Source organism: Pseudochaenichthys georgianus, chromosome 22 (genome assembly GCF_902827115.2).
Source record: "Pseudochaenichthys georgianus chromosome 22, fPseGeo1.2, whole genome shotgun sequence".
Classification (NCBI taxonomy): domain Eukaryota; kingdom Metazoa; phylum Chordata; class Actinopteri; order Perciformes; family Channichthyidae; genus Pseudochaenichthys; species Pseudochaenichthys georgianus.
The window spans coordinates 12,728,858-12,752,533 of NC_047524.1; the positions used below are offsets into that span (position 1 = coordinate 12,728,858).

At 39.9% G+C, this 23,676-nt stretch overlaps 1 long non-coding RNA gene across 1 annotated transcript; it reads right to left on the reverse strand.

The window, feature by feature from the left end:
• Positions 1–1,677: 1,677 nt before the first annotated feature.
• Positions 1,678–23,267, reverse strand: LOC117467538 (uncharacterized). Its single transcript, XR_004554395.2, has 3 exons — positions 23,088–23,267; positions 15,510–15,585; positions 1,678–1,758 (listed from the first exon to the last, which is right to left on the reverse strand). It is a non-coding gene; the product is annotated as an uncharacterized lncRNA (long non-coding RNA).
• Positions 23,268–23,676: the final 409 nt, after the last annotated feature.

The window sequence follows — 23,676 nt, forward strand, 5'->3', positions numbered from 1 at the left end:
GTCTTAGGGAGTAGATTGGGAGGGAATGGTGGGCCTAACCCCTAATTTAAAACTACTGGGTTATTCAACCTAGAGCCCTCCATAACACGATGCCCTCAACAAGCAAATAAGCCGGACAATTATAACCTACATAATAAGTAACAAAAACAAGCGGATAGAAACAGAAACAACCCCGGATAAAAGCACGTTAAGAAGCCCCTTTTCTCTAATTCCACAACGGTGGGTTGAAATAACATTAAACAAGCGCCTAAAGTAAGCAATATGGTTTAAGACCCTAGGCAACAGTAGAGCTCATTTTGTCTGTTTTGTAAAGTGCCAATAAGGCAAAGGGGAAGGTGGTTTTGATAAGGGCTTTGCAGCAAGGTTAAGAGGGCCCATGTTTAGCTGAAGCAGATATAACTCTTGGAAAGAAACAAGCCGTGTCTACAAAAAGGACACTTGTATAGGCAGGAGGGAGGGAAGTGGCACTTTTTGAGCCAGTCCCCAACTCCAGGGACTTTGGGCGGCAGTATACGCCGTGAAGTGGTTTGCGGCCTGCCAGTAAACCCAAAGCAGAGGAAGAAGAAGTGACGTCAGCAGCTTCATTTCGCCTCATTTGCCTAATCCACCCCCAGGGACTTTTTCCGGTGTGAACGCGATCTGTACTTAGTTCATGCGAACCAGAGCCATATAATAGAAGAGTTACGACAACGGAAGTCCAAAAGCGGTTATCGTCACGTGGTTCATGTAGACGAGGATCGTTCCCCGGAAGTTCATGGCGGCCAATGTGAATGCAATGATAACAGGAGATGGAACTACGATTTTTGGTAATTATTAGTGAATAAAGGTTTTGATTTGCAATATTTATACAACAAATCGATATGTGTATGTATTTACATCAATATGTTTTAAAAAATTAAATAGAATTTGCTAATATTAAGTGATAATATTAGGATTAGTGTGAACAACTAGTTTACACGTTAGGCTAACAGTGCCTTGGTTAAAGAGCCTGTTGCTGTTTATTTATAGCTTTGAATTCTTTAAAACCAATATTATCTTCTTAAACTTGTATGGTAGTCAGGAGCATCACTTTCTAATGTTTATTGATACATTTAGAAGGAGGGGATCTAAAGTAATGCTTTAAAATTCAGATTAGATTAATTTCTACCATTTTCTTAAATTCATGGTAGTTTCAGTAATCCCATGGTAATTGAGGACACAAGCTATCTAAATGACTAATGTCATCTCTATGGCTTTCAGAAAGGACAGGAGACCGACAGGTGACTATCAAAGGACTAGCAGCAGCAGCAGCATGATGATGATGTTAAATGTGTTGCTTTAGGAACATCCATTGCAAATACATGGAATTCAATAAACATTGAATAGCATATCATGCAGTTTGTCGGTGCCTTTTCCTCCGTGTTGTCCTGGTTTGCTGTGCTGCCTCCTAGTCGCCACCATGGTTTGCTGTGCTGCCTGGGGATGCTCAAATCGCTCAGAGAAAGGAGTAAGAATGTACGGCTTCCCCACTGACACAGAGCGGAGGAAGCAGGAGCAATTTCACGACCAACAGCAAAAAAATATGTGATTTATATACAAACACTGCATTTGCACTTTTTCACAAAACGAAAACCACACCATTGGGAAAGCTTAATGTTTTGTTTAATACAAAAAAAAACAGGGAAAGGCTTGAAAAACACAGAGTTGAGACTCAGGGTGCAGGGTGAGGGTCTCAGTGCAGGTAGTCAGGCTCCATTGAATCCCCCTCTGGTTCTTGTGCTGAAAGAGGGAGTAACAGACAGGAGAAAGGGTTATACACACCTATATAGCACACATATTGCCTTGGGGAGATAAGGTGTGGTCTTTGTTCCCAACTGAAGTTATGGAACTTTATTATTTGTGAGTTTAACAAAGTATGACAAATGGCATCAGTAACAGATGTGATATGAATTTCTATAAAGTTGTCTCACATTCTTGGTCATATTTTATATACAGTATGTAATGAGTATAACATGTCCAGTAAGTATAAAGTGTTTCCTAATACTGTGTATTCAACCACTATGGAATATGTATGTGGGCAGACAAAACTGAGTTGTTCTGTGTGTGAAGTAACCTCAAGTCACTCGTTTGTCAAGACAAAAAAGGGCAAGACTGAGAGCAGAGGCTATACCCACCATCTTCGTGCATCGCCCTGTGGTCAAAAAGAGAAGGGCCCCTGTATCTACAAAGCCCATAGCTCATGATCACAGCGATAGTGTGAAAGGTGACACAGGTATAATAAGTATGAACTCTTAGTAACAAAAGTAATATTTCTTATTTTTAAGTGGCATCATATTTTAAATGTTCGAACATTTACAGTGCCATGTCTTCTACTTACAGTAGTCTCAAAGATTGAGGGAAGAAGGGAAGGGATCACTGCCCTCCACCTGCCAGCACCCAGCCAGAGGAGCGCAAACAACACAAACAAGCAAGGTGTCCCGTCATGTACCTGGACGTTTGGGTTGGCAAAATGGAGTAAGAGAGGGACTTGAAAAACCTTGGTGGCTCTCTACTCATGTTGTTACAGTTGTCTTGGTTACAGCTCTGTGCCATTTCCACATCTTTAGAAAATATGAAAAAATTGAAGTGAAATCAACCTCTTCTCTGGAGAACAAACTTTGATTTCTCTGTCTTGTGAGTTCGCAGTCTTGCAGTTTTGCTCCTCCACCTGTAACATCACTGCCCCTCCACCTGCCATACAGTAGGTTACTAACAAGATTACTTATATAATACAGTGATAGAATACATGTTTAGTATGCTTACTTATATAAAACAGTAGTATTAAACTTACCTTGTGTTTTCACTCTCACTTAAAGGGGACCTATCATACAAAATGCACCTTTGTACGTCCTTTATACATGAATATGTGTCCCCGGTGTTCCAGGGAACTCACCAAGTGTCAGAAAACACAACCCTCTCTATTTTCCTCCTTTGCCAAATCTCTAAAAAAGGGGCTGCAACGGATCTGAAAAAAACGGATCCAGATTTCAACACTTTTCTACGTCACAAAGAGGTGCTCCGCTAATTGGTCAACTCTCCACCTATCATGGGAATGAGCCACGTCCACGTGCATTGCCAAACCTCTCATTCGCATATAGGCTATCGGCAGGCTAAATAATCAACCCCAGTCACATCTGTATTTTTGCCTGCTCTTGCCAGGATGTCTAAGCCAGTTAAACGTTGTGCTGTTGTTGGCTGCAAGACTCGGGACAGGGGACTGCATGCAATGCCATCAGTGGAAAAAGAAAATAATCTGTGGCTGGCTAGACTTCATTTTCAAGGGACATGTGCCAGAAGACCCCGGCAGATTTCTGTTTGTGTTGTTCTAAACATTTTACCACGGACATGTTTATGAACTTCTCTCAAGTCCAACACGGATATGCCTCCAAACTAATGCTAAACCCGGGATCAATACCAACCATCCGGGAACAGGCCAGTGAGGACACATCCAATTTTGAAGCTGTAAGTTTTTATTTAGCGGTGTTTTTCCTGATAAAGCTATCTCTAGCTTGTATATGTAGCTTCGCCGTATCAATGTCACCTCAAACCCAAATAGTAATCTGTTAGGTGTTTATATGTTTTTGTAACATTTTATTTTATTTTGTACGCTCCGCAGTCTTTGCTTTGTCTTTTATTTGAATTATCAGGCATTTGCTAACATGTTCAGACATACTGCCGTAAAGGCGATCTGTGTGAAGGCTGTAAAGCCACGCCCTAGCCGATAACACAAGTATTTATTCTCCTATTTATTACTATTTTGTATCCTCTAAAATCATATTGAGTAAGTTATAATAACAAACGTAATCTTCTGTAGGTAAGTGCCGTTTTTTCCAGCGTTATATGTAAAAGCTTTTGTGATTGTAGTCTGTAAGAACGATCAGATATCATCGATCTGTAAGCTAAGCTACGCTAATGAGACATGCCGTTTTTTGCAGCGTTATATGTAAAAGCTTTTGTGTGTTTACTTGTTTGCGCACATGAATATAAATGGGAGTGTGTTAGGATACAACACTGTGTATGTATGCGAGGGGACACACACACCACGAGTAAAACTGAGCTAAAGCCCCGTTGGTCTGTTGTTGTTGACAAGGCCTTACCTCTAGCAACAGGCTAATTAGTGGCTAGCACTCATTACAGTCAGTCTACTGAGCTCAGCCCCTCTCCAACACATCACCTGCATTGAGTCAGAAACACAGCATGCACGTTACGGTTCAAAACTAACTCAGATTGGAAAAGGCTAAGCAAAGAGCTTTGCTAAATAGAGAGTTTTAGCCCCATCTTTTGGGATTTCAGACTATATTTATCCAAATAGTATTTTCTCATCCTGAATACTAAGTTGAGATGATTTTGTTCTAACTATGTGTTCTTCTTTACAGGCCAGCACCTCACATACTTACTAATTAGTGACAATTTGTACATCCTTTGCTATTATTTACATTGTTTTTATCATGGCGGAAATGAAAGACTGTACCTGGCAGCCCTGCACTACAATGAAAACGCTGAGCGTGCACAAGCCACTACATCCACTGGAAACCCTCTGTATAAACTGCAGTTCCCAAAGGCCAGCAAGGGAGAATGCAGAGCAAAACCAGTAAAGACTGACCCCACATTCCGTAAGTGTTTAAAATATTTATTATACTACTATTTACAAATATAAAATAAAAAAATTAGAAAGAACTTTCAGTTTTTTACATGCATATACTAATCTAAACCACATTTTTTGTTGTGCTTTTTTTAACATTGCACAGGCTACGTGGCCAACTTGATGGACCTCATCTTCGACCAAGTCTTTGTGGACCCTGCACCATTATGAGCGACCTGACGGGGAGGAGGTCATCGCCGGGTATGTTACCCGGTTCAATTTGGCTGCTGTCTGAACCCAACATCGACATTTCACGGATCAGGAAACTCCCTGCGTATCCTGAGGACAACGCAGGCCGGAAACACCACTCTGATCCTGCGTCCAAGGAAGCCCCAGCACCAGCTCACAAAGCTTCTGTACAAATATTTAGTGTCATTTATACAAAATACAAGTAGGCTACATTTTTTTTTTTTTATGGGTTCAAAGAACCGTTGATTTTGACAATAAAGTTCCGAGTTGATATCAAATGTGTCGTGATTATTCATGTTTGGATGGGTAAAGAATATTCTGATTTCAAAAGCATAAGGTTGCGTGTGGACTTTTTTTGTCATACACATGGGTGTGTTATGCCATTGCTGTGTAGTATATAATATAATAGTACATGTACAATGACAGAATGAAAGATTGCATAAAGCCATATACACCAGTATTTATTTCCATGAACAATATTAGCATTCGTTTTACAATTTCAGTCAAAACAAACAAACCACTCACTGCTCTATTTGCCTCAACTGTAGTCCACCATGTTCAGCTCTGTAAATATTCAACGCATTCTGCAGGGAGAACATATTTAGGCACACAGGCTCCAATCCAGGATGGTCCACCATACAGGTTACAGAGTCCTCAAGTTACTGCATCCGTCTTGATACCTAGTGTGATAAACATATATTGAATGACATGTGAAAAATGTATTCTCTAAACAGACAACTTAGTGAAGCTATCAAAAATGTTACCTGTGGTATCTCCATGCAGCACACATTCTCCGTTCAGAAGGCATCGTGGCGCAATTTGCACAAAGAAGTCAATATCTGAGCTTTTAAAAACACATGAAACTACACACATTGCTGACAACTGAGGTGTTGTTGGAGTTATACTTTTTATCACCCTAAGTTATTGAACTTTCCAACGGTTGTTGCACGATGTTGGAAGAAAAGGACTGTAAACTATTAATAAACGCAATGAGGCCATTGTATATATGCTGAAAATATGAATGTCTCCCTTTATAAATATATATATCGCTGTTTTTGCGTTACAAACTGTACACATTGCATTCTTGCTAATCAGCCAAAATATGAACGGAATAAGGAGCAAGCATCGTAACAGAGTAAAATAAATAGGGACAACAGCTTGTCAGCTAACCATTCAGAAACGTCCTGCTGCAACCGAGATTTTTGCACCTCCACCAAAACCTCTGCTGCTTCAGGGTCAGTTTCTGGATCAAATTGATAATATGCTTGAACACATGCATTGCTCTGAGATGACATGTTTATTCCACACTCGTAATCACAGCAAGCATGGTAACGTGACTCTCGCCGGCTCACGCCCCGCTCTTCTGCAGGGGGGCGTGGTCAGCTGCTGCTCAGAATTTTCAAAGACAGGCTTGGAATAGAGCGAAAATGAGCGAAACGAGGCATGTCTGAAAAATGATCTGTTTGGTATTTTGAAAAATAAAATGTATAAATATACCTTATATAGGTATGGTCATACACTATATCATTTAAATATAGCATGATAGGTCTCCTTTAAGTCCCTCTCCCTTTGCCATCAATCCAAAATCAGCTGAGCTGCAACATTATACAGACGGGTAATAATCAACATAATCACAAGGACACAATATGGCTCTGCTAAAAACACTCACTCTTACACGCACCAGTTATATTTATCTAATATTTAACTCCCTCCACCCCCGCATACAATCCCGTTTAGAAGCCCCTCTTCTCTAATTCAACATGTTGGACGAAATGACATTAAGAGAACGGAATTTACAATTAAAAGGCTGTTCAACGTGTGTTGCTAACTTGCTTCGGTATCCTAGCTTGATCTGTTATCTGTAAACGTTCCCTAAATCTACTAATTTAGGGATAATCCACTGACATCCTTTAATACACATGTTAATTTGAATCAGATGTACTGATAATATCCGCAATATAAATCTTTAAACTTCTTCTTACCTTTAAAAGTCCGTCACGAACGGTCTATTATCCTGCAACTCTACTGCTCTGCTAGCCTTGGCGCTAACTTCCGGGGAACGATTGAGAGGCTCCACGATCCGCCATTGCTGTAAAAAAGTGGTCCATTGGAGTGAACGGAGTTGTCATAACTCTTCTATTATATGGCTCTGATGCGAACTAAAGAGTTCGCATGAACCTTTGTGGGAAAAGTACCGCAGTGTGAATGCGCCTCTTGACTCTGTGTCATTCAAGCTCGGGATAACCTCAGCTCAGGTGAGGTAAAGGACTCTCTGAGTGTTTAGATAGTTAACTTAGTCTAAGTTCTCAGTGGGTCTCAAACAGTTTGGTCACCATTTATGTAAACACATATATCCATTTGAAGGGGGAGTGATTAGTCAAATATGCATGAATAAAAAAAAAAGGTTAACTAGATGAAAAAAGGTAAGATACACTTTTAAAACTTGTTGAGAGCTAAAACTAGTCTTTGCTGCTGCCTCAAAGAGGAGAAGAGAGGAGAGGAGGGAGACAGGCGAGGCTGATTCAGGAGCACAGACACACTCACAACTATAAATGAACCAAAAATAAATAAATAAACAAGTTTCAGTATTTTTTCATATTGGATATGGTATGTTATTGGTTATGGCCATGATTTTATGATTATTAAAATGTATACAGTCCTTTTTCATATAGGTGTTTCCATAGATCTAGTCTCTTTATGTTCCCCTCAAAATGCACCAGATTGATGCATTGAACTCCAAAATTAAAATTAAAAATTAAAAAATTAAATAGTAACCCATGTCCATATGTTTATTTGTGGGTAGTAGATTTAAACTATAGGGCTATCACTATGGACAGCAACGCTGTAAATATTGACAAATAAATCCAGCAAAATGGCACAAAAACTGGTAGTTGCCTGGATGGGTGTATAATTTCCGGCCTGACTTATTGTCTCGGTCCGGCCCTGGCTGTACCTGTTCGCTCTGCCATCGCGTGAAGGGTCTGCTCACAAGCGACCAACAGAAACTTTAATGTTGTTGTTGCACGTCACGTCTCACACACCCCTCCCAAGTATATTTCAGATCTGTGGGAAACACTGACAGAAATACCAATCCCACACTCAGTGAGAGTCATTCAAATCACGCCTACTTCCTCCTTCCGCACACCTGGCTAATGTGAAGTTGCCGTGTGTTGTTGTTGTGGAAAGGTGTGAGGCAACAGCATTTTTTACAAGCATACTGACACCCTTAACACCCACCTCCTCCCTAACCGCTTTTGCTGCACTATTATTACACAACTTGTGCTTTTCTTTTTCTAGGAAAGAACTTTTATCTTTCAGAGAATCATAAGCTTGTCAGAACACAGTAGGTAGTTTTAAGACTATGTTTAGATAGATAAGCCAATAGAGGTGATTGCCTCAAAGGCCAACGTAATTTATGAGCTGTACTGATTGAAGAATAGGTAGTAGTTATTCAACAAGAATTGACTCCAGTGTCTCTTACAAGAAGAAAAGCAACTTCTCCAAATATGAGTTTTAGTCTTGCAAAAGCTGTTGTCAGTGCCCTCTGCCTCCTACACAGTACTGAGAAACTTTCTGTTCAAAAAATCACATCCTGACAGTCTAGTTACATAAGGATACACAAGTCCACTTTCAATTTGTGATTCCATATTTAAAGTGTTTGTGGGGGATGTGGGAGTTTTTCTTTTAGTAAACACCTACCTACGTAACAGCCAATGCGTTAGAGCTGTCTGGAGGGGAAATAAGAGAGCCATAAGGAAAGATGCAAACTCAGAAGTTTGAGCTGAAGACAGTGCTGAACAATGTAGGTTTAGTAAGAGTTTATAAAGAGACAATCAAAAATCATGAAACTCATTACGTCCACTTTGATCAGATTGGAGAAAATCAAGATCAGTGATTTTGTGAGGAAGAAGAAAAAGGATATTCCATTGGTTATATTCAATCTTCAGGCCAACTGTGTGCATTTGAGTGATTTTGGTTAAAACTTGTCACTTGAGTAGCCTTTTTTGTTGTACTCACAAGTTCATCTTAGCTTTACAGCATGTAATTCAATCTTTTTGTATTTACATTCACCCAGACAATTTGAATTTTCTTCTACGATTACGTAATTTTAGATGTTAGACGAGTAGGCAGGTGGTGATAAGATTGTACATTTTCCTGAGTTGATAGTGGTCCCCATTTTGAATCAGAAATCTGAGAGTAGTTTTTAACACATTTCAACAACTCAAAATAAATATTTGATACCTGCTACTTTTCCCCAGAGACCTTGACTATTTATTAGAGATGTCCCGATCCGATCACGTGATCAGGGATCGGAGCCGATCACGTGATCAGGGATCGGAGCCGATCACGTGATTTTCAAAAGATCGGAAGAAAAAAATCGGGGATCGGGATTTTTTTATAAAATATTTTTTGATTAATATTTAATGTTACAAAACAAAAATGACCATGTTCACGTCTTAAAGTCATCCTGAGGCCTTTGTTTTGGTTTAAAATGACACAATATCATGTATGTGTTGCTTCTTTTGGGCTTGTTTTCAGACCTGGTTGCTTATTTCTCTCAAATCTGGCAAAAGAGTGGGCGCAGTGTCTAATAGTAGCAGTAAGCTAACGAGAGGCTATGTTCAGCTGGTGACTCGGGAGTCGGGACAGAGAACATTTCAGGAGTTTGGAAGTATTATAAAATTTAAAGTGAAGGCAGTGTAACAGCCAGATGCAATGTTTGCAAGGCGGAGGTTCCGCGTGGTGGAAAGAACAGAGCTACGTTCAACACGACCAATCTAATACGCTACCTGAGAAACAAACACAAACAACAACACAACGAGTACACAGCGGCCACTCAGGTAACGGCACTGAAACAACCGACACTTTCAGAGACTTCTAAAAGGAAAGAGCAACTGCCCCAGAACAGTGAAAATGCCAAACAATAACAGCCAAGATAGCTGAATTCATCGCGTTGGATGACCAGCCGTTATCTGTTCCTTTTTTTCTCTTAATGCATTGCATAAAGATCGGGAAAAATCGGTATCGGCAGATTGTCAAAATCAAATGATCGGAAGCAAAAAAAGGTGATCGGGACATCCCTACTATTTATGTTTCAGAGGGAACATAAAACAAAAACCAAAGTACATCTAGTTCATTATCGCAAAAATAAGAACATATAAAACCTGGCTCCACCACTTTACACCTGGTCCTGAAGTGCTTTTTGAATCTGAAACTAAAGTGCAATCAGGCCGGCCAGACCTCCAGAGGTAGTCTGGCTCCCGCTGTTATCAGATCTCAGTCAGAATCTCCCAGGTGTTATTTCATGAAACCAACACAGTGTGTTTGACATTTCTTAGAAAGTTCGTCATAACTCATTCTGAGGTTTTTCTTGTATCCACTACCTTATATTTCCTATTCATAGAGAAGCAGTGACAGCTGCAAACACGGTCACTTTATCGGTTTTGTTGCCTCCTGCTTAGACTCATAAAATCTGAGCCTTTCTGCACATGGAAAGCAAATACAGAGTATACAGTATCATGTGAACACCCTCGAGGATTCAACATCTGCTATTGGCAACCAAATGTGAGCCTGTTCTGGCAATCATCTGGCCGCCATTTATCACCAAGGGTTGTAGACCATGTGTATAATATGCCGGCAGCCGTTTATAATATATTGTCTGGACAGTACAAGCAAGGCAAAAAAAGGTCACCCTCCTAGTTATAAGTAAATTGATAAATTAGGGAGCTCTTACAAATAAATGACAGCTAGAGACAGTAGAGATGGTTTTCGGAAGTAGTTAACTGATAAGGGGGCGTGTGGTGCAGTGGGTTGAGCGTTGGTGTTCAGAAAAAAACAGGTTCAAACTCCACTGCTCCAGTGGGGATTTCCCACAGTATTGAGTATGCAAGTCGCTTTGGATAAAAGCGTCTAACAAGTGACATGTAATGTAATTTTAATATCAACAGCTTATATGATCATTGAATTCACAACGGGACCAGTTGAGTTATGAGATGCTGTATTGAAGCAACCTAAATTGACAGTTCCTTTCTTCCTGAATTATATTTATATGCAAATATTTCATGAAACCTTAGTTCTATAAATTACCATATTTTGAATGCACTCGTTTCGATTCTAGTAATATAAGTGTAGCCTATGCATTTACCTAAAACAACATATACTTATCCATCCCACTAGATTGGACAACATCTGGTCCAATCCATGATGAGTAAAGATGTGACGTTGTAAGTGTACCATGTCTTTGTTCAAACTGTGCTGTATGGCAGATGGCGCAGAAAAACACTTTGTGACCTCTCATGTCATACGTAAAGAACATCTGGACCTTAATCAGTTTGTTCCTCAAGAATTACTCGGAAAATACCACAAATCACTGAGGAAAGCCTCAACATCCTGTTCTGTAATGTATGACGATGTCCTCATGCACTGGGGTGGTTGCACAGATTATTTCAACTTTGCTGCTGGTTTATGAAGCTGCTGACTATATTAGTTTTGTGGATTGTCAGCATTATCATCGTCATCATCATAATCATCCTTGTTTTGGTCTTAAATCAGGGCTGGTGTGAAGATATAACGTGGTTGTGGTCATTCAAACACAAAGTCACTGGGATTTGACGCTATGACGCAATGCAGTATTCTTGGTTTTCCTCCTGCTTCCGTTGCACTGGTTGCCGGGGAAATAAAGCCCCTTTTTACATCCATGTCATCGGTGCACTTTTCATTAGGAGAGAGATGACCGGATAGCTTTTGCCTACCGTTTATACAACCTGGGTTTACGTCAGTGTCAGTGTGTGCACATGCATGTGTGTCTCTTGTTGGACTGTATCCGTCTGCAGCTCTGCCTCTCCATTGTCTGCTGTGATTTCAAAATGACATTCCTTTAACATATTGAGACCTGACATGAGTCCAACTTGACACAGTCATATCTCTGATCTTACTTGTTTACATCATGCTGTGTGCAGGCAGGAGGCAATGAAGCAAAGCGAGCTTATGCTGAGCAGAGGGAGAGATACGTAGACAGAGAAAGAGAGAGAGAGAGAGGCAGCGGCAGTACTCCGTGTATTTGCAGTTTCATCCACCCAAAGTTCAGACGAGGACACGCTCGTACATTCGCTGCCTTGAGATTAGTCTTTTGGAAGGCAGCAGACAGCGGGGAAGGAGTGACATTCGACAGTACAAAATGCATCCCATCTCTAATATGAAACAAATTGAGATGTGTTTGTGTGATGATACAAAAGCCAAAACATCTCAATCTTGTCAGACAGCTCCTTCCTGTCACATATTCAAGGTGTACAATGAATATGTAGGCCCAATAGGGACCTTTAGAACTCATCAGGAATTAGGCAAGGATCACATACAGAGTTACACATCAGAGCAGAACAAAGGGCTAAGGAAGGAGAGAACGTTCATTGGAGACACTGACGATTCTCCGTGGTAATTCTGTTGACACATAAATAGCTAAAAGGGTATAGACCCGGAGGAAGGATGGCCTGGACATAATGAAAAGCATGTAAGTTAGCATAATGCGAAGCAGAACATATGCGGGAGGGGTCCTACGTGCTCTGCATGTGTGAGGGCCAGCATATTGTCTCTGCTCATATTTTGTTTATCAGATAATGCTAAAAAAGCCCTTATCGTTCTACTGAATATACTCCCAGATGTTCGGGCTTGATGCATATAGACAGAGAAATGTTTCCTTCTGTTTCAGCGTATGTTCTCCGTTATGTCTCTTGCATTTGGTGTGAATTGCTCCCTGAGGTTTCCATAAACTATGCAGTGAGGCCCTCTTTTCTAAAGCCTACAGTATGGGCCTCTCCAAGAATCCTGGGGGCTGTTAACCAAAAACAGCCTTCCGTTGCCAAAACAAGAACTTTTGAATGTCAGCCCAACAGCTTGCCCTTGAAATAACCAGTAAAGAGCCCGTGGTTAATTTCCACATTAGCCTTTCACCCAAAAATGCTCAGGTTTTCATTTGTGAGGTGAGTTTAGAAAACAACAACAACAGTACCAAAAGTATTGCGTTTTTAAGTACTTAGGTGAAATTGTTTTTAAGCTTTTCTGATAGGCGTTAGATGCTGTCAAATGAGACAAAGGCCAAATAAAGACGTATGCAAATTGATTTGCAACAGACAACCTGTGCCAAGGATACACTGACCTACTTGATAGAAGAGATTACACAGACATAAGGAATCATTTGGTGCTAAACAAAAATAAAAGCTAGATGGGCATCTTTCTTTCTTATCTTAAGCTAACTTGTGTGATAAAGGACTCTTAGTGCTTTTTACTGTAAGGATTAAAAAAACTTGGAGGCATGCCTTTTTGATTTCCTGTTGCATCAGTCATGTCTCATACCTTGTAGAAGGGACGAGTTTCCAGTAGGGGCTTTGGACTAGTCAAGATGCTTTTACTGGAAGACACATTGACTCACTCAGTTTCAGCTGAAATAACACTGGTTCTGTGTGAAGCCGACAATTTAGCGGCCCAGACCAAGCAAGGAGGCAGAGGCAGCACGTCCCAAATATGTGGTGTGGGCATTTATTACAGCATGAACACAATACACACAGCCTCAATCCTGCTGCTGTTCACGTGGGCACAGCCTGCAGCCACCGGGATCTCACACACACTACCAGCCTCAAAACAGACAGGGCAACAGACCCTAAATACACACACTAATCAGCAATTCGACACAAGGGGGGGGGGGGGAGGAGGAGACAACACAGGGCACCAGGTGCACACAATCAACAGCCACAGACATGGGGGAAGGGGAACACTTTTAACATGAAACCAGGAAACAGAGACAGACAAACTAGTTACATAAATTACATATATTCCCATGCAATGTTTTTAGTGCTATATTACCCGTAACGGAGGCCGAGATCGATGGGCCCAGAGATCACCTCCGTTACATTCTGGTAGAAATTAGTTACAACCTGGTGTGCATTTCCTTTGCAGGCTGCAGTATAGAATTTATCCTCTCACTTCTTCGTAATTTCCTTGCTTTTATTATTTAAGTATTCCAATTGTATAAACCTTCTATCAATAATACATTGGCTGGCACACAAAAAGGTTTATGTGTAACAAACAATCCACCAGACTGCTTGTAAATGTGTGAGAAGCAGATTATGAATGTCCAGGCTATGTTAAATCCTTAGATGGGGATTACTGTTATAAGAGGGTCCCGTCGGGGCTAAGTTAAGGTTAACCAGGGATAAGATTACATCATTTATCAAAGATGCGCTACTGTAAATACTACAGTGACATTATGCACTGAGTCAGGTATGAGACGTGACTACATCCCCAGCTACCAATGTTAAATACTGTTCAGCACTCTCCATGGATACCAAGTGACTAATTCTGGTAGTGTGGTATAAGTTAGATAAGCTATACAACAGTGCTTGATTGAATGAATGCAAGGAGTATGCAGTTGTTAAAGATCCCCTCAAAACATACAAAGTACTTCTACGGAATAGGTTGTTGTGCCTGACACACAAAAGTTGAGTTGCCTTGTTCAAGATTCTCCCTCAATGACAAATCTGTGAATAAGCATATATTTTCCATTTCAAAAAGATAAACCACTTGATTCTGTCAGCTACAATTCTCTGTAATGTGCAATGCAGGCTTAAAGCTTCCGTCACGTCTTACCCTCAGATTTACAGAGACCTTGACACGTTTAGCCTGTAGCAAAAAGAGCCCTTTTGTCTAAAACTCTAAACACATGAAGAGTAAAGGCTTAATATTCAAATGAACCCAAAAAACGTTCCTTAGTGAAGAAGAACATTGAGTATGTGAGCTCATGCCAGGATCCAAGAGGGGGAAGTGTTGTTCCAAAATTGGCCTGTTGATGTCCCACCTTCCCCAATTTGACTGTGTTGTGACTCAGCTCTACATCATGTTTAGCAGGGTGACTAATAGTCAGTCAGTTAAGAAAAATTATAAAGTGGCATGTAAACATTATTTAGTGACACAGAGGTGTGATAAGCACACATGATTTTCTACACCAAGTCCTGGTGAGGAAGATCGGAAAGCATCAGGAATCTATTACAGTAATAACCTAAAGTCTAAGAACTCCATGGTTTCATAATGTACTCGTTATATTTGTATTTTTATGTTCAAATCTGTTCTGGGGTTTAACTCAACAGATCGGAGGCATTTGAGTGAGTGGTAACTGGCAGTATGTTGACTTGAAAAGCCAGAGTAGCCCATAGTAGTGGTGAGGTAATAAAGTGCTAGCTTAACAAATTAGGGAGCTCTAGCACAACAGGATTGTATTAGTCCCAAAAGGGTCCGTAAGGTTAAGAGCCGCTAAGTAGTAGTGTTTAAATCCTTCCTAAACTCAGCCACCACAATGCAGGCCCCCCCCCCCCCCCCCCCCCCCCACCCCCACACTCCTCTGGACTCATTTCACCTCAGGTTGTAGTCTGTAAAACTGGAAAGGCAACAGGGAAAAGTTATGGCCGATGCAGGCACCAGCCAGTATTTCCCATAGGATTCTCTAGTATAAATGAAATGATGTAGACAACCCTTGCACACTGAGTTTGGTTGGTTTAGTGTTGGTGCTTTGGTTTGGAATTAAATGTCTAGCCACGCTTGTTTACTAGTTGTAGTTTTAAGGGTCATCCTAGGTTACGCAGACTCAAAGGGCTTAAATGTATCAATGGCTAACCTGACTTTTCTATCTGCTGTGTGTCACTGATGACTCCTGAAGGTCTCTTCCTGGTTTTAGTCTGATCCTTCTTTGTCTAAAGTTGGATAAAAACAAAAAGAATGTTGGAGATTTTGTTTTAATAGTTGTGCATTACCAAAGCATATCTGCTACACATTAGCCCAACATTAACATAGACATTAAAAAAAGATCCCTGTGCTACATTGCACAGCTGATGTATGTTGTAAATAAGGACAGCTTGCAAATTTCATTAGACATTGGCTTCTGCCATGACAGGAAGATCATTGAGGCTAGGATGGTGGCCTAGTTACGAAGCTGCACTTTCAGGTCAGAGTATAGTCGCAGTCAGTGATGTACCTGAACGCGTTCAATGAACGCGTTCATATTTTGGGCGAACGTGAACTGAACGTACTGTATTTCCGCTAGATGAACGTAATTGAGAACGCGTTCATTCTCAGCGCTGTATAACGGCGTTCAAACGTGCGTTCATTCTCAGCACTGTATTATAACGGCGTTCAAACGTGCGTTCATTCTCAGCACTGTATAACGGCGTTCAAACGTGCGTTCATTCTCAGCACTGTATTATAACGGCGTTCAAAAGTGTGCCAGATTTCATATGCCTTTCAGCCGAAAACCCAGTTAAAACACACCGTAAACAGGCTTCAAAATAATGCGGAAAACCACCCAATCTGGCAACAGCAAGCTGCCTGTGACGCGTACGCGCCTGTCACCCCTGGCTGTCGCACTAAAATATAAATATACTAAATATATCAGACTCCTCACAACAAACAATGTGGAACCGCGGAACCGGCGAGCATTGAATGAATGAATGAATGAATTAGTATGGACGAAGCCGAGAGCAGCTGCAGCAGCACTCGCTCAGAGTGAGACTCTACGGCAGGGGTGGGGAACCTCCGGCCTCCGGCCGTATACGGCCCGCGAGACAATTTGGTACGGCCCTCGAGGTAATTTATAAACACACGCAAAAAATAAAAAAATGAAAGAAATCTAGACCGCAAAAAAATTAAACAAGCGAGTACCTGTTTTTCCTGGCCAAGGTCAGGGTCCTTGAACACAACACGAGCCTAACGTGTCATCACGTGGTATATGTCTCGACTGACAGGGGTGCAGTTCTGACGGAGAGCACCAGAACGCCACTCCAGCACTTCAGAAATTGCAGTACCGATAAGTCCGTACACATGCCACAGTTTCTGCGTGTCTGTGTCTTTAGTTGTAAGCCCAGTGGCGATCTGCTCATCTGTCATACTATAATAACTGTGTTGTTGTCATTAGCATCTGGTTAGCTAGCTATGCTAACGAATATAAGAAGCTTTGTCTACAACCAGTGAGGTAAAGGCACATCTTTATATGATCATTATAGTTATAAAAAAAATAAGAGAATAAAGTAAACAGGTATAAAATACTATAAGACAGTTATTAATAAAGAAGAATACAGTTTGAAAGGGTAGTGATTTGTCAAATATCCATAAATTAAAAGAAAATCTGCTTACAGTTGTGTTTGGGTGTTGAGAGATGTGTCCATAGATCTCCTAATGTTGCTCTCAAAGTGCAACACATCTTGCCAGGGGAGCATGCCCCCCGGACCCCCCTAGAGGAGGTTAGGTCCCCCCCACTTAAACCATGTTCACATGGATAGGAAACTAAATACATTTGCACACATCTTGTGTCCATAAATTATCTTTCTGTTTAGGTGGTCACGCCACACCTTGCACGTGCATGCATACGCGAGTCATGGTGAGATATCTGGATTAGGAGGTTGCTTTTTCTTTGCACAGAATGAAATGAATGAGCTGTGATTTTAGTTTTTTTAAGCAGAGGTCAATAACTTGTACGGCCCTCTGAGGATATTGTAAAAATTGAAATGGCCCATTAACATCGTACAGGAGACAAATAATAGCTCGCAGCAACGTATTGAAAAAAGAACTATGAACTATAAATTAGTTCATTTTTGAAACCATGAACTTTAGTTCAAAATGTTGAATTATGAACTATGAACTGAACTAGTTCATTTTAAAATATGTGAACTGTGAACTGAACTAGTTCATGTAGAAAGTGAACTTTCCCAACACTGGTCGCAGTGCATTATTAGAAATCACGCGACATGGTGACCTGTTAATACCATCTCAAATGGAGGAGATGAAATTAAGGTAAAGCTCGATAAAGTGCTTCCTATATTACTTTGATTGTATAGATAAACTAATGTTCAGAACAACAGGGATTACTTTATGACCCACTATTATTTTCCATAGCATGGGCATCTATGGCATTGTTGATTTTTTGGTCAGTTGGTCTGACAATTTGGTCTAAATTGAAATCTCTTAACAACTATCAGATGGATTGGTTTGACATTTCACATAAATGACGCAAAAGATGAATTTTGGGTCTATGTGTTGATGCCCTGAGTTTTCATCTAGGGCCACCAACAGGTTTAAATGTCCACCATATTTCAGTTAATCATACCAACTTAACCAAACTCCAGCAAGCCTCAGCTGTATTGTTAGAGTATGACATATGTAGCCTATGAAAAAAAAACAAATATTGTGAACAACTCATTAACCAAACAACAGCTTTAAATAGAGACTCCTCTTGATACAAACAACCTCAATGTAAAGACATTTTATCTGAGACCAACCAATGTCCGTTAAGCTTCTTAACATTCACAGGTCAAAAGTCAAATGTACTTTTTAAATGTTGGCCATAAGGGTTGTGCAATAGGTCGCCATTGTCAGTATGTGCGTCTGTGTGTATTGTGTTTGTTCAAACGGTGTATGATTGATGATATGTGTATGAATGTCCACTATGTTTGTATATTATGTACATGTATGCGGAACTGCTGGACGGAGCCCAGAACAAATTTCCTTACGGGGACAATAAAGTATATCGTATCGTATCGTATCGTAACCGAGTACAAACCGATATGATGAAAGACATTTCTGACAGAGCTGAACATGCTGGCTCGGAGATATCCACTTCTGTGGCATCCTCCTTAGGCAATACTTTACACTTCTTTGTCCTCCAGGAGGTAAGTCTCTTAGTATTCAAATTTGGCAAAGTGTCAGCCGTAATTTTACCTTTAAGGTTATATTTATTAAGTGGCAAATACATTATAAATTCTCCATCTTTAGAGGAGCATACTGGTTTGTTCCAACTAGCTAAATTGCATCCCTATGAAGGTGATTGTTTGCCCAGTGCAGATTTACCTCGGATGAACCAGACTATTTGGCTGCAGGAAGACGTGGGCGAGAGAGAGAGAGAGAGAGAGAGAGAGAGAGAGAGAGAGAGAGAGAGAGAGAGAGAGAGACAATCTGAGCAGCCTGAGCAGCGAGAGGTTGTTTATAATTAGAGTGAATGTCTGTTCACTACCCCTGCTGTTCTCGTGATGGCTCCATTGCATCTGATGAAGCATTGCTGCTGGGAACTTCATTGGGATTCTGAAGCACCATACATCTTTCAGCATTTAGACTGCCTCGCATGTCCGGGATAATGAAGACTTGTTGTGACAGTCACATCGAATATATTAAGATTTCAATTTTGTATCAGACATAGATTTAACCACAGATTCAAGAGAAAAACCCTAACCCTAACCCTACAAATCGCACATGCAACAATGTTAAATCTAATATTTTAGGTGGAAAAAATGTAATGTATCAAAACAAGGTACAAAAAGTATTGGCATTGACACACTTGATACTCCAGTTCATGATTTTTAGATACCTCTTATATATTCCTTATTCCATGACATCTAAAAACCATCGAATTCACCAGACATCCTTGTGTCACAAAAATAGACACTCGAGAAACAATGAGAACCATTTGGAATTGATTAAAGGTTTCACACTGTGACACATAATATTATGTCTTTTTGGTAATTATGAGCAAAAATCTGAATTTTTTTGTTTGGAATGGTACACAGAAAGCAGTCGGTTGGAGTGACTGCTGCCATGATTAACTTGTTATTTGGTAGTCTTAAAAGTTCTTCAAGGAATTCAAAGTAGGCCTACAGCAGACAGCAACTAAACTGTATTTTCTTTTTGTATTTACATTTTTCTGTATTATTGTGTTGCACTGTTGGAGAAGCCTGTGACCTAACATTTTCATCAACATAACTACTCTGTAGCTATGTTCGTATGACAAATAAAGAACCTTGAAACACCTAAGCCACTTTTTCCATTGTTTGCACTATTCCTGCTTTTAGATGGCACCCCTCCATCATAGATATTATCAAAATGTCACATTTTATACTCTAAAAGTAGAATTTAGAAAAGTGAGCCAATTATCTGCAGTAGTGTTCAAAATGAAATATATCTTAAATTAAGATGTTATGCTACAAAGGGTTAATTAAAAACACTCAGAACAACATGGTAGAGAAAGTCAGGAATGTATAGAACACCAGATGATTGTTTCGACATTAAATGAATACACCTGTTAGGCATTTGCTTTTATTAGGAGTATACTGCCAGTTGTGCTCATTACTTTGAAATCAACATAGAAAACAGGAATGACTTCATGTTATGCAATGGAGGAAATACTCCCATGGATATCAATAGTCTCTATACCACCCATGATTCTTGTTTGTATCATGCAGCCATTTTCTTTTCCGGATGTAAGCCCCCAGTCACACTTAGACATAAAAGCATTCAGTATGTTCTTGCATTGGGGCAAGACTTCCCCATACAAATATTGAAGATATACGTACGTCCTCTGTTATTATGGATATGGCAGTTCATTGCCAACGCACCAGCAATTACAGTAAAGAATGTTAGCTATCTAACATTTTCTGACAAGAGGTATATAAACATTTAATAACCGTACACGATATAAAGACAGTTAGTGATGAGTGAACTTTCCATCTTTCACATCATTAGCTCCCTTAAATCTGATTAAAATCTACAGGATATTTGGCTCATAAAAGAAATTTGCACCTCTTTAGCACCTAATAAAAGACCGGATTAACCCGCATCCTTATATTTCAGGAGAAACTGTAGGTTATGAGAGGGCAGCTAATTACTTGAACAACTCTAGCATTCATTTCAACTTTCACATCTTAACTTACGACACGGTATATCGTGCCATGTAGGATGTGGATATAATTCAACAAACATGGTCATTACTGAGGTGTCGGTATGAACATCTTGCCTTCTCATTGGAGGTGATAATTATAGCTAAGGCCGTTATCCTCCCACATTTAAGCTATATTCATAAAGCAGTATTCATTAACATTGCATACCTTCAGGCTTTTATATGATTACAGACTTCAACAATTCTTATTCAGTGGGTGTCAGTAACTTTCAAAACATGCTTTCCTTTAACTCTCCGTTTAAAGTTAAAGTTAAAGCCTTTTATTGTCACTATACACAGAGTATAATGAGATTCAGAGTGCAACTCTGTCCCGGTGTGCAAAAAATACAAACAAATACATAACACCATCATCTCAGACTGGAAAGTGATGGATTGATACAATGCAAGATGTATCAGGGGCCAAGTACAAAACACATGCAGTAGTTTAAACAAATAAGCGTATGGAGAAACCGGCAGGAGACATGAATGCAATAAAAAAAGAGAATGCCAGAAAAAACATTTGCATAAGACTGCATGCCAGGTAGTCATTAGTCAAGTAAAAGTCAGAAAAATGCTATCAGACATGCAGAAAGCTCCAGTGTTTTTTTAATCAAAACGTATAAATAAAGAGTTTAATCTTACTTCAGTAAACAGTATGTTAGGAGCCATCAAAAAGGTAGTCCCCACAATATGTGAAAGAAAAAAGCGAGGGATTTTCTAAAAAGAAAATATATTCCCACTAAATTCACATAGCACTCAAATTCTGTAAATTATTTAAAGTAGACCTGTGACTAACTCATTGCCATTAATTATCTTACTCAACAGGAAGCTTTAATGGCGGTACAAGTATTTAAGTGTATACTGATATGTTCTTAATTTATATTTCAAATGCATCCCACACACTATATATTATGGTGACGTATAAACTATTCAGGCATAGGTTACATGTAGCATGTTGAAAAGACAAACATAAGTGTATAATCTAAATATTTTCATGAGAAGACATGATTCTTAACCACGATGAATACATTGCGGGTTGGTGCCTCCAGGAATCTTTGCTCTGAAGTGTGTAGAGCACTAAAAACACTGTAAACAATCATTCATATCAGCCAAGCTGAACGGTGTTTATCGGAGACGTGTTTATCAGAGACGGTTTGTCAACAGACTTTACCTAATGCAATAACTAGGTAGTACATGAGAAGCCATACAATTGTGAAAATGGCCAGGGAGATATTCTCTATTTTAAATATGCTGCTTTAGAAAACTTTGAAAGAACAAGCCTGTGAACAGTAAATGAGCAAACTCCTGTATTGATATCATATACCGATAAGAATCTATGAAATGTTTACAGAATGAAGAAAGAGCACATTTTCAATGGGCTTTGTTGACGAACAAGTCTGAAGTTAATTAGTAAGATTACTCTTTAATGCGTTGTTATTATGTGCTCCGAGTTACACTCAACACCACTCCAAACATCCACCCACACTATTTTTGTTGAGGTCGTGTAGATTATCTACCCAGTGCCCCGTGTTCCCAAAATTAAAGAAATAAAACATAATTCACAGTGCTCGTGGACACAGTACAAAGACATCCAGAAATGTGTTCCCAATTTGTGATTATTTGTTCCGCTCGGATTTAAATGCTCCATATCCTGTTAGCTGCTAGTGCATGACCCCTTAGCAAAAGGCAAAACAAACAGTTTGTTCAAAACACATCTCTGTGTTTCAATAGTAATCCTTGTTTCTCAGCTAAACCAGACATAGTCGAGACATTTCATAGCACTTTTGCCTCAAACCATGGTGGCATCGATAAACATATATAAACAGAAGCATACTTGGAAATATCTATCAGTTCTGATATTTTTCAGGGTCACAATTTGAAGCTAAAATAACATTCAACAGTCAACGAACTACACAAGCCTGTCAATGTACAACAGGGCTTCCTCAAATAAACCGTTTAATTGAGGTGATAATCCACCTAGATCCCAGGGCCCAAGACAAACTCAACAAGCACACAGTCAGCACACAGCAAACATTTGGAAGTGATGATAATGACATTAAGAATGGCAATAATATGAGTGCAGCCACCATAATCTAACCACCGAACAGGGGCACAGTCAGCACTTTCTGACATGAAGAAATATTAAGCAAGCTGACCATGAACCCAATTGTTCTGCTAGCTACTGTCCTATACCAAAATACAAGCAGACTTCCCATGTGGCCAATCTTAAAAATCAGCAAGAAATCAGTGATTGAAGCCAATGTTGTGAATTAAGGCCAAGCTTCTCCGACAGAAAATAGGAACCACAAAATCAGCAAGAGTGCCAAACAACAACACAAATAACTCAGCCAATAAGTAGAGGCCAAAATCACAAATAAACAAACCAAACAAACCAAACAATCCACAGCAGATTCGTATTACCATTGACGCATGCCCACACGGTACACAGCCCAAACAATAGCCCACAATCACACACTAGCAAAAGCAGCAAACACTTACCTTTAGCTTGTTCAGGTGAAGCTACCATCCGTCGTCTCAAGCAGTCCACATGCACCCGGAAAGGAAAGCCTTACTCTGGGCTTGAAGTGGCGTTTGAGGTCCAGGGACAATGTTAGGAAGTACATTTTTACAGAATAGTGACAGCAGGCCCACTGTATCCACATTTGCCGACGTCCAACTGATCACAGGTGTGCTTCATTATGACAATGTGCGCAGCAGTACCCTAGCAACGGAAAATAGTATGTTGTCGTGCGGAGAGTCAATAACCCGCGAGATTGAAAAGTATGCAAAGATATTTTACGCATACAATAACGCAATAAACCAGTGAAATGCAACATTTCTGTAGTGAAAAGCTTATGATCACAGTCATATCTGAAGGATTTAGTTTGTAGTGTTTCTGTTTTTTCGCCAATAAGATTGATACAATATGAGAATACAGTTTAACAGACTTTACAAACCTCTAACATTGTTTTAACAAAAACTGATCAAGTGCAATGTGACATTTGGTCTAGCAGCCAATCAGATGTTTACATAAATGATTAGAGCTTAATGAGATGATTCTGTCAAGGTTCTGATTTCTATAAAGGCT